An 18610-nucleotide genomic window follows, 5' to 3' on the forward strand; every position below is an offset into this window, starting at 1 on the left:
ATTTTTAAATTTTTTTTATTTTATTAGATAAATTCAAAAGTGAAATTTAAATTTTTTAAAAATAATATATATTATTTTTAAAAAATAAAAAATTGAAAAAAATAAAGTTAATATTTTTAAAATAAAAAATCTAAATAATTCAAATTTTTATTTTTTAAAATTGAAATCCGATTGTTAAAAAATTCAAGAAATATAAATTTTTTAAAATAATATATATTATTTTTAAAAAATAAAAAATTGAAAAAAATAAAGTTAATATTTTTAAAATAAAAAAAATCTAAATAATTCAAATTTTTTATTTTTTTAAATTGAAATCCGATTGTTAAAAAATTCAAGAAATATAATTTTTTTAAGGTTTTTAAAAAATTCAAAAAAGCTTAAAAATCAAAATTTTTAAATTTTTTTAAAAATTTCTTTTAGGATTTTTTTAATTTTAAGATTTAAAAAAAAAGATTAGAGTCACGTAAGCAAAATTAATGGAGAGTAATTAATCTTATTAGTAATTGGACTAATATTATCAAATTCAAGTTGTACAAGGACAAGATTTTTCATAAATTTTACAAAAAAGACTAATGTAATATTTGATTTTAGTACACAAAGTCATTTTTTATTTTTTATTTTTTTGGAAAATAAAAAACTATGAATGAAAACATCTTTATTAATAGAAAATGAAAAACAAATGTTTATAAAAGAAAAATGAAAATGGTCTAAAATATGAAAACAAAAAAGATGTTCTTAATTATGAAAATAAGAGATATACATTACTTTTTTCATATATTTTGCAAGTTGAATACTTTTTAATGTCATTAATTAATTAATATATATTATATTTATAATTTGATGTCATTAATATTAATGTCATTTAATATTTTATTTATTTTCTTGTTTTACAATTTTAGAAAATAATTTTTATTTTCGTTTACCGAATACATTTTTCAAACCAAACAAAAAAAATTTAAATTTCATATGAATATAATAATCAGTTGTATTATTTGACAATTAATTTTATTCATCTATGTTATCATTTTAGCAAAATCAATATCATATCAGTAAAATTAACACTAATATCGTTAAGCTAACATCATGTCGATATTTTTAACTATAAGAGTTAATAAAATTAAAATTTTTTATTAGACTAAAATTATTAAATTAAAATAGTATAACGAGTACATTTCTATAAATTATAATAAAAAATTAAACTTCAAATTTCAATAGAATACATGACCAGTTGACCTAATTTTTCTTACATATATCTAATACTAAGTTAAACTTTTATTAAGAATATCCACTTTTAGATAATAAAATAACTGACCTGAGGCTTCAAAAAGGTGAAGGTTCAATTAGGATCAACCCACATAGCCATGGTGGTTCCTAATGGCACCGGCCTGTCATCCTTCCACTGCAAAGAGAGGGAGGTTTTCGCTGCTCTGTGAATCCAACCTCACGCGGTACCATCCACTCTAGGAGCCACGAGACTCAGAGCCTTCGCACAAGTCCCAGTGCTCAACTCCTTGCTTGGAACGGGCAGGCCAGTGAAGAGCCACAGCAGAACCGACTCGGTGAATTGAGCCAATGTTCGATCACCCTCATGCCCCCACCCGGGTAACAAGCTGACGTTATCCAGCTCGGCGGGCAACAGGGGTCTTTCCGCTTCACTTAAACAACCACTTATACTATTCAGTGCCCAATGTGGGATTTGCTTCCCTTTTTCAAGTAAATCTCGTGGACTGGTGATTTTGAGGTCTTATCTGAAGCCTAAAATCTCTGTTCTAGTCAAGACTGATGATTGCCAAAGCTCAACTACATTTGTCCGCATGGCTAACCTAGGGATTACCTAAAGAAATGAAGGCAACCGATCTCAACAGAGCTCTCTTTCCGCTACCTTTATCACACCATACAGGATTGTATTTTTCTTTTTCTTTTTTTGGATAGTTACATCACATGGTTGCTGGCTTGAACAGATAAATCGGCATTAAACATTAGTTTGGGCAACTTCTTGAAAATTAAACAGTGTTTGCAACTCTGGAGTAATATTTTTAAAATAACAAATCTAAATAATTCAAATTTATTATTTTTTTAATTGAAATCCGATTGTTAAAAAATTCAAGAAATATAATTTTTTAAAAAGCTAAAATATTGAAAAATTTTTATGAAAGAAAAATAAAAATAGTCTCAAATATGAAAATAAAAAAGATGTTTTTAATTATGAAGATAAAGGGAAAGCTTACTTTTTTTTATATTTTGCAAATAATCATATTTGAATATTTTTTAATATCATTAATTAATAAAATATATTATATTTATAATTTGATTTCATTAATATTAATGTCATTTAATATTTTATTTGTTTTCTTGTTTTATATTTTTAGAAAATAATTTTTAAATAAAAAATAAATAAATTGAGACTTCCTAAAAATAATTGTAAATAAAAAAATGTGACGAAAGGGACACATACACAGAGAGGGCCAGAGCTAGCTAAAAATCTGACATAGAAGTTATATTAAATGAACAGCAACTGCCTAGAAAAAATGTGGGAAGGCAATGTTGATGTAAGCTGGGCCCTAGAGACTTTGCATGTTGTTACTACGGTCGTGCAAGAATTTTGAGGTGACAGAAAATGACGGTTGACATGGGATTGAACCGAGACAGATTGTTAGTCAAGGGTTTACGGATATTTTAAAAATTAAAAAATTAAAAAATTTTATTATATACTTTCAAAAAAAAATTTATGAGTAATTTTTCGGTACATTACGTAAACTCAAAATACGATAAAATTACAATACATTAAATAACACGATCGATTGTCGGTTATATTTTAAATTAATTAATATATTATTAAAATTGATATTAGAAGATTATGAGATCGATAAAGTTTAAATATATAATTTTGTTTCAATAAGATATATAATAAAATAAAAAAAATTTAAAAATAAACTAAAAACTTTAAAAACAGAAAAAAATATTATATTTTTGCAAGTGAGAAATCAAAATTGAGTTTTCGAAAGGCATCAACTGTTTTTTTTTTTCCGTTGATAATTTTTAATTAAATAAAATATTGTGTTTTTACAATTAAAATAAATGTTGATTGCATTTTAAATCAAATATAGCATTACATTTTATAAATCCGTCGAACAATTTTAAGAAACACCTGATTCTATGCTTTCAAAACATGATTTCTAAGTCAATTTATCCAATGATTATAATAATATAATAATATATTACTTTAAGTTTTCATACATTTTATAAATAGACAATTAAAAAATTTTGCATCCATAGATGAGATTTATATATTTTATTACTCAATTAATTCAAAAATTAATTAAATTAATTGAACTAAATTTAATCAATTAAAATTTTAAAATTAATTAATTTAATTTAATTAATAAAAATAAAAATATTTTATTTTATTTTATTTTAAATAAATTAATTTAAAATTAACGACATTAATTAAATGAACATACTAGTATAGAAGAAGGATCTATTAAACATACAAGAGATAAATGTATCAATTTCGTATGTAAACATCTGTACTTTATATAAATTTAAAAATCTTTAAATCTTGATCAATTATATCCAAGGATAAGATATTTTATTTATATTATTGCAAACTTGCATTTCACCTTGAGTGGTATATTTCAATTGACAGCATATCATTGTAAATTATAATATAATTAACTAATTATAATTAAGAATTATGTGGAAACTATCAAAATTTTATATAAAATTCACATTTATAAGTGACGGATCTCTATATAATTTTTTATTGTAGTTAAACAACTGTAATATTGTATAAAGGTGTTAATGGTTCGGATTATATTTAATTCAATTCAAAATTTGGATAATGCATATAATTATGAATTTTTAAAATTAGATCTGAATCCAAATTAAATCTCTATATGATCCAATTCGATTCAATCTGAATTGAATTTTATTAATTTAATTCGATTCATTAATTTTTAAATTTTTTTAAATTTTTTAATATGATTTTTAATATATTTAAATAGATTAGTTTTAAAATAATTATTTTTATTTTATAAAAATTTAAAAAATATATAAAAGCTAATAAAAATATATAATTTGGTCTGGTTCAAAGTTTTTTTGGTTTTTTACTTTTTGATCCAAAATCTTATTCAAATATAATATATATACATTTAATATTCGAATTTAATTCAAACCCAATAAAAAAATCCGATTTGATCCAAATCGAATCGAATTGAATTGAACACTACGGTTTTGAATCAATTTTTAGTTTTCTTGATATTTTTTCACCTTTAGTATTATAGTAAAAAATTATAGATAAAATATGTAAAAGTAATTGAAATGGAATAAGACTCACTATTTTTTCATTATAACGTAAGGATTGTATACAACAAACTTTACTAGAAAATAAAGATAATGAAGAGTAAATCAAGGATCTATATTTGGTACATAATTAGGCCTATAATTATACACAAATTCGGTTGATTATTGACTAATATGATTGCTTGAATTATGGCCAATTGTGGGGGACTGGAGTTTATGCTTTGTTATGCCCTCACAAGATAGACATGGTATCCATTATGCCTATCTTGATACACTAACGTTGATGTTGTTGACGATTACGAGGTTTGGTAATGGAGTCAGTAAGTTGATTAGCAGAATGCACTTGAACAACATGGAGCTGTTTGTTTTACACTTGAGATTGAACAAAATGAAAGTCTATCCTGATATGCTTAATACGACTGTGAAAAATAAAGTTTTGACAAAGATACATTTTACCAATATTATCATAGTAGATAGTGGGTGGAGTAGACAGTTAAAAATGAAGTTCTTGAAAGAGATTTTGAAACCAGTTAAGTTTAACAATAGTGGAGGCAATAACCTAATATTTAACTTCAACAGAAGACCAAGCAATTCTACGTTGTTTCTTAGACGACCAACTAATGGGATTGGTACCAAAGAATGCAACATAAGCTATGATAGATGTGTTATCATCGGCATCGCTAGCCCAGTCTGAATAAAAAAAAGGCATGAAGAGCCATGGAAGATGAACGTCATAAAAGAAGATCATTAGCTATAGTTTGTTTGAGATAGCGAAAAACTTGCTTGGCAACTAACCAATGAATGGCAGTAGGAGAATGCATGAATCAGGAAAGATAATTGACATCAAAAGAGATGTTAGGCTTAGTAAAAGAGAGATATTGGATGGCTCTAATAACTTGTTGATACTAGGAATATTCCATTGGTGGACAGCCATTTTGTAAACAGAGTTTCTCTAAAGTAGATAGTGGACCATGAACACATTTAGTATCATTCATATTATATTTATAAAGGAGATCAGTGATATATTTTCATTAGGAAAGAACAATGCCATCTTTGGTGCATAAGACCTCTACGCCAAAAAAGAAACAAATATCACCAAAGTCTTTAAAAAAGAACCTATTAGCTAAAGATTGAACCACTTGCTCAATAATGCTTATGTTGTTTCTAGTGATGATGATATCATCAACGTAAACTAGGAAAAAAGTAAGTGTCTGGCCATGAGTGAGGATAAAAAAAAATGTTAGATTGAGAATTGACAAAACCATGAGAGAGCAAAAATTATTTGAGCTTAGTATACCAGGCTCGTAGAGCTTGACCCACGCTATAAATGGCTTTCTAAAGGTGACATACATGATAAAGAAGTTAAGGAGAATGAAACGATAAGGCTGTTGCATGAAAACTTCTTTCTCAAGATTGCCTTGGAGAAAGGCATTGTTGATGTCCAATCGACAAAGAGGCCATGTGCCAATTACACAAATTGCTTTATTAATGGGTATACTTTTTCTTTATGGTATTCCACCCCTTGCTTGTTTTTGGTCCAAAGATGAAATTCTTATTGACAATTGATTGTATTCACCATTTTTTACAATAATAGCTTGGTCCATGGTTAGATTAACAATATTTTATATGTTTTAAATCTATTTACTTACTTTTGAAAGACATTTAAACCTGAGTGGTAAGGGGGAGAATAATGTGCACTATTATTAGCTTGATTACTAGGCTATAAGTGGAATGAAAATCAATGCTAGGACGTTAAGTGAAGCCCTTGGCAACCAAGTGGGATTTATACCAATCAATAGTCCTACAGGTTTGCATTTAATCCTATAAATCTATTTGCAACTAGCTATATTTTGTGTATTAAAATTAGGAACTAAATCCTAAGTGTGATTGTTAACAAGGGCTTCGAATTCATCACACATGGCATTATGCTAGTGATAGTGTTTTTTAGCTTGAATAAATGTGGAAGGTTCAAAAGTTTCAGAAACTACAAGATAATAAAAAAACTTTTTAAGTTTAAAAATCTTATTTTTAGATTTAGTAATAATGTGGGGAGGTGGTGGTGAAAGAGAAGAACTTGCCTACAATGAGGGAAATGTCTTAGGGGCGACACTATCTGAGGCTTGAGATGAGAAATCTGATAATGTGGTGAGAAACTGTGAAGTTGTTTGTTTAGGAACTATAGAGACTGAACTGATAGGAATGGAAACATATGCTAGGATGATAAGGTCAAGGGAAAAGAATAATGAAATTGTAGTGGTTGAATTAAGAGAGTCGTCATGAGAAGATGATATAGGAGGATCATAAGGAGAAGAAGTTCAGGCAAGTAGGTTTGCTTTAGTTACTTTAAAAACATGTAAAGAGAAGGATTGAAAAAAATTAATGTTTCAATAAAAATGATAGGTTTTGAAAGGTAAATATGTGATATGGTAGGATCAAAACATTTGTAGCAATGATAAGTGGTGGAGTACCCAAGAAAAACATAGGGTTTGGACTTAGATTCCAGTTTGTGATATATTTATAGTTTAAGCCAAGGATAGTAGAAACAACCAAATGCCTTAAGATTTTGATATTTCGGCTTCTTTTGAAAGATGGCTTCAAATGGGGATTGGTTTTAAATGATGGGTGTCAGCATGCGATTTATAAGATAAATTGTAATTTAACTAGCATGACTTTAAAATTTGAATGGAACTGAAGCATGATGAAGAAGAGTTAATGTTCTTTCAAAGATGTGATGATGTCATCTTTATGCAATGCCAACATATTGAAGAGTGTGACGGGGAGAGTAAAGATTTTGAATGCCATGTTGACAGAGAAAGTGATGAAAGCTATGAAAAGACCCTGATATTTTCCTTTTCAATAAGAGTAAACAACAACATTTGGCAGCTGAAATTATTTCTCAACTAGGTTTTTAAATTGCACATAAACACTTGTAATGTTAGATTTTTGTTTAAAAAGTTAAAGCTAAGTGTATTTGGTAAAGTAATCAACAAAGATTACATAATATTTGAAATGATCAAATGAGGTAATAGAAGCAAGACCTCATATATCTATGTAGAGTAATTTAAATGGTTTAGAGCTATGAAGAGAAGAAATATCAAAAGGTAGTTTATGAATTTTATTGTAGAAACAAAAGTTACATGGATCCAAATAAACTTTCTATGAGATAAGAAAACTATAAAAAAAGACAATTAGATTGAGTGTTCTTTGATTGGGATGGCTTAAGCATTGATGCTAGAGAAAAATGGTTTAACAAATGATAATATTATCAATGGAGGTATGATAGGCTTGTTGTAAATGAGAGACAACTGTGGATAATGGCCACTCGAGATTCCCTTTACTTCGATTGCAGATGAGTGATAGCCCCATGCTTAAATCTTTCACCATAAAATAAGATGGAAAGAATCCAATTGAGGTATTATTACTTTTGCAAAATTGTGAGATGGATTAAAGATTTTTCCTAATATTAGGTGCACACAAAACATTGTTAGGTTAAAATGAATAGTGAGGTGTATTAGGCATGGTAGAACCTATATGTGTGATAGGAATATTGTTATCATCACCAACAAGTATATCATCATTGCCATTATACTCCGAATGCATTGAGAAGTTCTGCAGATCAAAGGTGATATAATGAGAAACACTAGAGTCCATAATCCAATTACTTGTTTGTGATAGTGAAGTGCAGGTTGAAAGGTGAGCTTAAAGTTTGAATGAAATCTAAGACCTGCATACTTTGGTTAAGTGTCTAAACTTTTCATAGATTTAACATTGAATTTTACTTCCATTATAGCTACCATTGGGGTTTGGTAATAGAGGATACCAAGTAGGATTGAATCCATAGTTGCTTGGAGCATAATTCCTTTACTAAGTGTTGGTGTTTTGTTGTTTACCTATTTAGGAGAAATTTCTCCTATTTTTGTTATTATTATTGTTACCTCCTTTGTAATTGTTAAAATTGTTAAAACATTGGTTGAATTGAGTTATGATGGTGGCTGGCTCCTTCGTACTTACCTCGTATTTCAAGAATGTTTCATGATCAGTAAGTTTGTTAAACAGTTCTTCATATGTTATTGGTGAGTCACACACTCGTATGGTAGTGTTGATTTCCTTGTATTCGAGTCTAAAACCTGTAAAGACTTTTATCATTATTTCTTTATCATTGAGAGAAAATCTAAGCAGTGCAAGTTTATCAATAATGATTTTTATTTCTCTCAGATATTCAGCCATAATTTTAATGTTTTTTACAATGTTGGCCAAGGCTACACGTAGACCATAAATTTTAGTTTGTGATTTGTTGGCATATGTGTTGGTGAGATTGTCCCAGGCCTACTTAGCAGTCTTAACTATTACAACTATAGGAGCAATGGTGCCATCGATTGAGGCCATGATGGCATTTCAGAGAAAGTTATCCTATCCGATCCATAACTTGTATTTAGAGGTGGTTGATTCAACTGGGCATGGATACAAGCCATCAATATAACCCATTAAATTATATCCATAAAGTAAGGTGGTAATTTGTGCTCTCTAAGTTGGATATGTGTTGTTACCTATGAGTTTATGAGGAATTTGTAAAGTTACATTGAAGGTTATCAGAGTGTTGGTTTGTGAGTTGTTACCAACTATTTGGATGATGGTGTTTTGAGATTCTGCAATGAAAATCTCAATCATAGGTTGCTGGAGAAAGAAAAGTTGTGCTTAAGGTAGAAAAGGTTGTGCTCGTTGGAAAAATAGGGCTTTGATACCATGTAAAGGCAATTAAAATGGAAGAAAACTCATTACTTATTTATCACAGTGTAAGGATTATATACAGCAAACTATATTAGAAAATAAAAGAATGAAAAGTAAATCAAGGATCTATATTTGGTAAAAAATCAGGCCTATAACTATATACAAATCTAGTTTATTATTGACTAATATGGTTGCTTGAATAATGGTAGATTATAGAGGATAAGAGTTGATACCCTAAAAAAATACTCCCATTTCAATTATATATGATTGTAAAAATGTTTAATAAAAAGTGATAAATCATAAGCATGTATATAATCGTTAAGTTGTTATAATCATTAAGCTAATTGAAATTACAAATAAAATCATATTTAAATTTATTTTTTAATTATATAATTAAATTTATTAAATATACACTATTTGTTCAATTTGATAGAAAAATCATAGTATCTAATATTTAAAAATAAAAATTTGTTGCTCAATGCATATTTTAATTATTATAGAAAATATAAATAAAATAAAAAATTTATTTAATAGACTAATAATGGACTTTTTTAATTTTACAAGTCAAATTAACAAAGTAATATATGCCTCATTTATTTTTATTTATTTTTTATTTTTTAAATTACCTTAAAAAATATATATCATTTTATTAACTCTGCTTATAAAATTATAAAATTTCATTATCAATATATTTAATAATTTTTTAATAAAATATGCACTCTTTATTGTGTCCAATGGAGCTATAACTTATAAAACTTACATATGAAATTCTTGTATAATATATCAGGATCCAAATCCATAATCCATACGAAAATTTTTTTATAATTGTAATTATAATACAAATTATTATCCAAACACATTATTAATTATTAATTAATTAAATTAAACTAATAACTAAAGAATGTGGCCAATGTCATATCCAAACATCAATCATTTACTATAAGACATGTGTGGATCATTTTTCAAAAAATTATAATTATTAATTGATTATTTTTCAATTATATAAAAATAAATGAAAATAATTTTTTAATTATCACGTGGCCTGTAAAACCACGTGTAAAGAAAACAATCCCTTTTAAGAATTGTTTTAATAATAATAATAATAATAATAATAATAATAATAATAAGATATAAATTATAAAAAAATTTTAAAAATTTGTGTCAATTATCAAATAGCTTCAAAGGAGATTATTTTTTGTATAAGGTATATTAAAAATAATATAAAATTTTTAAAAAATATCATGTGACATGGAATTGTTTTTAAGATATGGTAAAGTTTTGGCAGACTAAATTAACCAGTGCCTACGTAGTTGTGGGCCATTGTAATGCAGAAATATGTGACAAATGGGTTCCTGTTTGAGTATACGTTACGTAAATCAGAAATGTTTTTGTGAGTAATTCCCATCCTCAAAGTCTCTTTATATGCTGAGAGTGCCTGTGCCCTCCAATTTCAAAACTCCCCACAAAGAGAGTCTTGAAAGGAGCAAGAAGCAAGGTATAATTCTTCATGTCTAGCCATGGATCAAGGGCTTCAAGCAGAATCACAGATGATGACCTCAATGCTCTCATCTTAAAACTACAAACATTGCTGCCACAGCTGCATCAAGGCCGCAATGCCAGGGTAAAACCTATTAATGAAATATAAATCCACAGCTGAAACCCCTTTGCACCAAGAGAATAAAGTTGTGCTGCGTGGGGATTTGCACGTGAATTTTCTTTTTTTTTTTATGCCTATATTATGCTTGGGAAGATTTTCAAGGAGCAAGACTAACCATTGTTTCTATGATTTTATTTTCCGTAGGTATCCGCAACAAAGGTTTTGAACGAAACATGCAGTTATATCAGAAGACTACAGAAAGAGGTAGATGATTTGAGTGAAAGACTATCTCAACGTCCAGGTTCCATGGATATAACTAGTTTTGATGCAGAGATTCTTAGAAATTTGCTGCAGCAGTAAAGGCCCAAGTACTACTTCCAGTTCTCTTTCTCATCAGTTTGTCTGAAATAGTTCCAACAACAGACAAAAATATGTGTTTTTGCCCCTGTGCAACTGTCATGTTTCATTGTTCCTTAATTATATCCAAGTTTGACTGGGATTCCCAGAGCATGCAGTTAAGAATATAAACTATGTATATCAAACGTAAGTGTTTCCATGCTTCACATTCTTCATTGTTTGTTCTTAATAAACTCAAAAAAAAAAAGAAAATTTATGGTCTTGGGGCCCCATTTTACTTGAAAACATTAGCTGCCGAAACCAGTTTCTTGGGAGTTCTTACTTCAATTAACAATAATCTTTGCAATTCCCCACTTCACTCCATTACTACTTCTAGTCATATATATAGTAAACAGTTCCTACTTTCAATCTGCAGTGAATCTCCCATTTTCCCAATAGATGAGGAAATGCAAATAAGAATGACTTAATGAATTACTAGGTTGGGATGAGAGCCTTGAGAGGTTGGTAAGAGATTATCGCTTCAAGCCATAACACTCTTTATATCCCTAAAACCGCAGTAATACTAATAAAAAGTATTGGAAGAACAAACAAAATGTATTGAACAGTGGCGCATTCAGAATTTCTTTGAGGAGGCCATATAAAAATAAAATTTGTAGTTTGAAAATTTTTATTAGCTTATAATATGATATTATTTCATCAAAAGTTATGAAAACATATGTGAAATATAACATTTCATATTGTAATCATAAACAACATACATAAAAATTCAAATATTGAAATAAAAAATATAACTATTAAAAATAAAAGAAATTCAAATATTTTATTTAAAATATGTAACTTGTTAAAATTTTCAAAACTTAGATGTAGATAGTACATTCAAAAAGCTCTTAAATAAATTGTAGATCTAGTTTTGAGTTTTAGTGGTAGTTCTTATGATGTATAAATCATTTTTACTTGTAAACTTCACAAATTTTATTTAAAATGTATATACCTTGTCATTTATTTATTATTAAAGTGTTTATACTATTTAATTAATAACACATAATAAATAAATTATTTTATAAAAAAATTTCATAGTTTACAAATATATTCAATTGTACTAAATTTTTTGTTTTATTGAAGACAGTTTAAATTTTTATTAAACTTGAAAAATAAATAATAGATTCATCACAAAGAGGTATGTATATATGCCTAAGTATCAGCATGTGGAAATAAATTTGTATTTCACTTCACAGAGTTATGATCTGTCAAAAACTAGCTGCTGGAGTGGAATGAGGATTCAGTAGGCAGAACTGTATAAAGCCCTCCAATAATCTAGTAAACACCCCAGTCCCCAGCACTCCGAAATTGGCTGCTGTGGCCAGAAGCTAGCTATTGAAAGGAATATTAATTCTAATTCCAGATTTTGGTTCACGATCGGAAAAGGTGAACTGCTTCATAGTCTTAGCATTCAAAAGCAATTCTATTTAAAAAAATAATTTAATGTTTTTAAAAAATTCAAAAAAGCTTAAAAATCAAATTTTTTTAATTTTTTTTAAAATTTCTTTTAGGATATTTTTAAATTTAAGATTTTAAAAAAAAATTAGAGTCACTTAAGCAAAATTAATGGAGAGTAATTAATCTTATTAGTAATTGAACTAACATTATCAAATTCAAGTTGTACAAGGACAAGATTTTTCATGAATTTTACTAAAAAGACTAATGTAATATTTGATTTTAGTACACAAAGTCATTTTTTATTTTTTATTTTTTTAAATAAAAAAATATGAATGAAAACAAATGTTTATAAAAGAAAAATGAAAATGGTCTAAAATATGAAACCAAAAAAGATGTTCTTAATTATGAAAATAAGAGATATACATTACTTTTTTTTTTATATATTTTGCGAGTTATCATATTTGAATACTTTTTAATGTCATTAATTAATAAATATATATTATATTTATAATTTGATGTCATTAATATTAATGTCATTTAATATTTTATTTATTTTCTTGTTTTACAATTTTAGAAAATAATTTTTATTTTCGTTTACCGAATACATTTTTCAAACCAAACAAAAAAAATTTTACATTTCGTATGGATATAATAATCAATTGTCTTATTTGGCAATTAATTTCATTTATCTATGGTATTATTTTAGTAAAATCAATACCATATCAGTAAAATTAACACTAATATCGTTAAGTCAACATCATGTCGATATTTTTAACTATAAAAGTTAATAAAATTAAAATTTTTTATTAAACTAAAATTATTAAATTAAAGTAGTATAATGATTACATTTTTATAAATTATAATAAAAAATTAAATTTCAAATTTCAATAGGATACATGATCAGTTGACCTAATTTTTCTTACATATATCTAATACTAAGTTAAACTTATATTAAGAATATCAACTTTTAGATAACAAAATAACTGACCTGAGGCTTCAAAAAGGTGATGGTTCAATTAGGATCAACCCACGTAGCCATGGTGGTTCCTAGTGGCACCGGCCTGTTATCCTTCCACTGCAAAGAGAGGGAGGTTTTCGCTGCTCTGTGAATCCAGCCTCACGCGGTACCATCCACTCTAGGAGCCACGAGACTCAGAGCCTTCGCACAAGTCCCAGTGCTCAACTCCTTGCTTGGAACGGGCAGGCCAGTGAAGAGCCACAGCAGAACCGACTCGGTGAATTGGACCAATGTTCCATCACCCTCATGCCCCCACTCGGGTAACAAGCTGACGTTATCCAGCTCGGCGGGCAACAGGGGTCTTTGCGCTTCACTTAAACAACCACTTATACTATTCAGTGCCCAATGTGGGATTTGCTTCCCTTTTTCAAGTAAATCTCGTGGACTGGTGATTTTGAGGTCTTATCTGAAGCCTAAAATCTCTGTTCTAGTCAAGACTGATAATTGCCAAAGCTCAACTACATTTGTCCGCATGGCTAACCTAGGGATTACCTAGAAGAAATGAAGGCAACCAATCTCAACAGAGCTCTCTTTCCGCCACCTTTATCACACCATACAGGATTGTATTTTTCTTTTTCTTTTTTTGGATAGTTACATCACATGGTTGCTGGCTTGAACAGATAAATCGGCATTAAACATTAGTTTAGGCAACTTCTTGAAAATTAAACAGTGTTTGCAACTCTGGAGTAATATTTTTAAAATAACAAATCTAAATAATTCAAAATGTTGATATTTTTTAATTGAAATCCGATTGTTAAAAAATTCAAGAAATATAATTTTTTAAAAGTTAAAATATTGGAAAATTTTTGAATTCAATGTTTTAAAAAAATTCAGAAAAGCTTAAAAATCAAATTTTTTTTTTAATTTTTGGGGATTTCTTAATTTTTTAGATTTTAAAAAAAATTTTCTTTTAAGATTTTTTTTAATTTTAAGATTTAAAAAAAAATTAGAGTCACATAAGCAAAATTAACGGAGAGTAATTAATCGTATTAATAATTAGACTAATATTATTAAATTCAAGTCATATAGAAACAAAATTTTTTATGAATTTTACTAAAAAGATGAATGTAATATTTGATTTCAACAAACAAAGTTTTTTATTTTTTTTATTTTTTTGGAAAATAAAAATTATAAATAAAATTATGTTTATTAATTAAAAATGAAAACAAATTTTTATAAAAGAAAAATAAAAATAGTCTTAAATATGAAAACAAAAAAGATGTTTTTAATTATGAAGATAAAGGGTAAGCTTACTTTTTTTTATATTTTGCAAATCATATTTGAATATTTTTTATTGTCATTAATTAATAAATATATATTAAATTTATAATTTGATGTCATTTAATATTTTATTTGTTTTCTTGTTTTATATTTTTAGAAAATAATTTTTTGTGAGTAATTTTTTAGTACACAACGTAAACTATAAATACGATAGAATTACAATGCATTAAATAACACGATCGATTGCCGGTTATGTTTTGAATTAATTAGTATATTATTAAAATTGATATTAGAAGATTATGAGATCGACAAAGTTTAAATATATAATTTTGTTTCAATAAGATATATAATAAAATAAAAAAATTTTAAAAATAAACTAAAAACTTTAAAAACAGAAAAAAAAATGATATTTTTGCAAGTGAGAAATCAAATTTGAGTTTTCGAAAGGCATCAACTGTTTTTTTTTTTTGTTGATAATTTTTAATTAAATAAAATATTGTGTTTTTACAATTAAAATAAATGTTGATTGCATTTTAAATCAAATATAACATTACATTTTATAAATCCGTCGAACAATTTTAAGAAACACCTGCTTTCAAAACATGATTTCTAAGTCAATTTATCCAATGATTATAATAATATAATAATATATTACTTTAAGTTTTTATACATTTTATAAATAGGCAATTAAAAAATTTTGCATCCATAGATGAGATTTAATATATTTTATTACTCAATTAATTCAAAAATTGATTAAATTAATTGAATTAAATTTAATCAATTAAAATTTTAAATTAATTAATTTAATTTAATTAATAAAAATAAAATAAATTAATTTACTTTCAAATAAATTAATTTAAAATTAACGAAATTAATTAAATGAACATACTAGTATAGAAGAAGGATCTATTAAACATTCAAGAGACAAATGTACCAGTTTTGTATATAAACATCTGTATTTTATATAAATTTAAAAATCTTTAAATCTTGATCAGTTACATCCAAGGATAAGATATTTTATTTATATTATTGAGCAACTTGCTTTTTGCCTTGAGTGGTATATTTCAATTGAGAGCATATCATTGTAAATTATAATATCATTAACTAATTATAATTTAGAATTGTGTGAAAACTATCAAAATTTTATATAAAATTTATACTTATAAATGGTAGATCCCTATATACTTTTTTATTATGATTAAACAATTGTAATATTGTATATAGGTGATAACAGTTCAGATTAGATTTGATTCGGTTTGATTTTTTCAATTAATGCATAAAATTATGAATTTGTAAAATCAGATCCAAATCCAAACTGAGTCTCTATACGATCCAATCCGATTCGATCCAAATTAAATTTTATTAGTTTAATTTAATTCATCGATTTTTAAATGTCTTTTATTTTTTATATATTCTTTTAATATGACTTTTAATATATTTAAATAGATTAGTTATTAAATAATTATTTTTATTTTAAAAAAATTTAATATATATATAAGCCAATAAAAATATATAATTTGGTTTGGTTCAATTTTTTTTTGGTTTTTCACTTTTAATTCGAAATCTGATTCGAATAAAATATATATATTTAATATTCAAATTTAATCTAAACCTAATAAGAAAAAATTGATCTGATCCAAATTTAACCGAACTGAACACTATATGGTTTTGAATCGATTTTCAATTTTCTCTTTTTTTACACCTCTAGTATTATAGTAAAAGAATTGTAGATAAAATATGTAAAGGTAATTGAAATGGAAGAAGACTCACTACTTATTCATTACAGTGTAAGGATTTTATACAACAAACTTTACTAGAAAATAAAGATAATGAAGAGTAAATCAAATATCTAAATTTGGTACAGAATCAGGCCTATATCTATATACAAATTTGGTAGATTATTAACTGATATGATTGCTTGATTTATGGCAAATTATGGGGGATTAGAGTTGATGCTTTGTTATGCCCTTGGAAGATAGACGTGGTATACATTATGCCTATCTTGATACACTAACATTGATGTTGTTGGTGGCTACAAGGTTTGGTAAGGGAGTTAGTAAGTTGGTCAGCATAATGCACTTGAACAATGTAAAGCTGTTTATTTTACACTTGAGCTCTATCAAAATGAAAGTCTATCTTAATATGCTTTATACGACTGTGAAAAATAGGGTTTTGACAAAGATACGTTCTACCAACATTATCATAATACACAGTAGGTGGAGTAGACAATGAAAAATAAAGTTCTTGAAAGAGATTTTGAAGCCAGTTGAGTTTAGCAACAGTGGAGGCAATAGCCCGATATTCAGTTTCAGCGAAAGATTGAGCAATTGTGCATTGTTTTTTAAATGACCAACTAATAGGATTGGCACCAAGGAATGCAACATAAGTTTTGGTAAAAATATTATCATCAGCGTTGCCAGCTCAGTCTGCATAAAAAAAGGCATGAAAAGCCTTGGAAGAGGAGCATTATAGAAGAAGACCATGAGCTATAGTTTGTTTGAGATAAAAAAAAAAAAAACTTGCTGGGCAATTGTCCAATGAATGGTAGTAGGAGAATTCATGAATTAAGAAAGATAATTGACAGCAAAAGAAATGTCTAGTTGAGTAAAAGAGAGATATTGGAAGGCTCCAATAACTTGTCAATATTGAGAATATTTCAATGGTGGAAAGCCATTTTGTTAATAGATTTTCTTTAAAGTAGAGAGTGGACTATAAACACTTTTAGCATCATTCATATTATGTTTATGAAAGAGATCAGTGATATATTTTCATTGGGAGAGTGTGGTAATGGTTTTGTGTGCGTCCGACGAATTTGGAAACGAAATAAATAATAACGTAGTCACCACTAATCTTTTTTGGCTATGTGCGATTGGCCACCTATTAAAACATATTCTTTTAATGAAATTTTAAAATTAATTAAAATTTATTAAAAGGATAATTTTAAGGTTTGTGCAATAGTCTGGGTTCGGGAGTCAGTTATGTGTAAGGAAGGATTAGCACCCATATAATGCCTGTTTAAAACGGTACCAATTACTTATGTGTTAACCGTTAATTTTGATAAAAACCGTCTTATTTTCGGTATTTGAAAAATAATTTCCTTGATTTTTCATTTATTAGTTTTTTTCTTATATATTATTATTTATTGTTTCATTTTTTATTCGAAAAAAATAAATTAAAACCTTTTTATTGAAATAATTCTTAAAATGTTCAAGTACGTTGGTAACATTAAAAGAACTTTTTCTAACATAGAGATTTTTTAGGCATCACTTCTTGGAATACTGCAGAATCTCATCCTTGAAAGCTTAAATTTACTTTTCGTAAAAAAATTATGTCGTGCATGTAATGTAGAATGTTACTATATTGATGCATACATTTTATTCTTTTTTTTTTGAAATTTTATTAATTGTTTTATTTGATTTTTTATTTTTAATTTAAATTTTTGAAAAAAAAAGAATTTTTATTATATTGAAGTTTTTCTATAAATATTCCAATATACTAGTAATATTTTAAAAAAATATATTCTCACCTAGAAATTTTATAAACTATCACTACTCGGAATACTTTTAGAATCTCATAATTGGATAAAATTTCTTTTTTCCTTATTTATATTTCTATTCATTTATCATTTTTTTTAATAAATTAGTTAATTTTTACTTTTCTATTTTATAAAAAGAAAAATTTTATTATATTGAAAATTTTTTATAAATACTCTAATACACTGATAGTATTTAAAAAAAATCTTCTCACATAGAGATTTCGTAGGTATCACTACTCGGAGTACCTTTGAATCTCATCATTGGATAAAAAATTTTCTTTTTTCCTTATATTTTTTTATTATTTTATAAGATTTATTTTAAAAATAACAAAATTATCAAAATTTTTTATTATATATTTCATCATTTATTTTTATTAATTCTTATTATAAACAACAAAAATTTATTCTAGTAAAT

At 26.4% G+C, this 18610-nt stretch overlaps 2 non-coding genes and 1 pseudogene across 2 annotated transcripts; 1 reads left to right on the top strand and 2 right to left on the bottom strand.

Moving 5' to 3' along the window:
* Positions 1-1324: 1324 nt before the first annotated feature.
* On the bottom strand, positions 1325-1630 carry LOC149516892 (signal recognition particle RNA). Its single transcript, XR_016345441.1, has one exon.
* Positions 1631-10537: 8907 nt separating this feature from the next.
* LOC111317405 (transcription factor ILI3 pseudogene) lies at positions 10538-11150 on the top strand (annotated as a pseudogene).
* A 2271-nt stretch (positions 11151-13421) lies between these two features.
* LOC149516893 (signal recognition particle RNA) lies at positions 13422-13727 on the bottom strand. Its single transcript, XR_016345436.1, has one exon.
* Positions 13728-18610: the final 4883 nt, after the last annotated feature.

This window comes from Durio zibethinus, chromosome 9 (assembly GCF_047325235.1).
Source record: "Durio zibethinus cultivar Kanyao isolate XHJ-2024 chromosome 9, ASM4732523v1, whole genome shotgun sequence".
Lineage (NCBI taxonomy): Eukaryota > Viridiplantae > Streptophyta > Magnoliopsida > Malvales > Malvaceae > Durio > Durio zibethinus.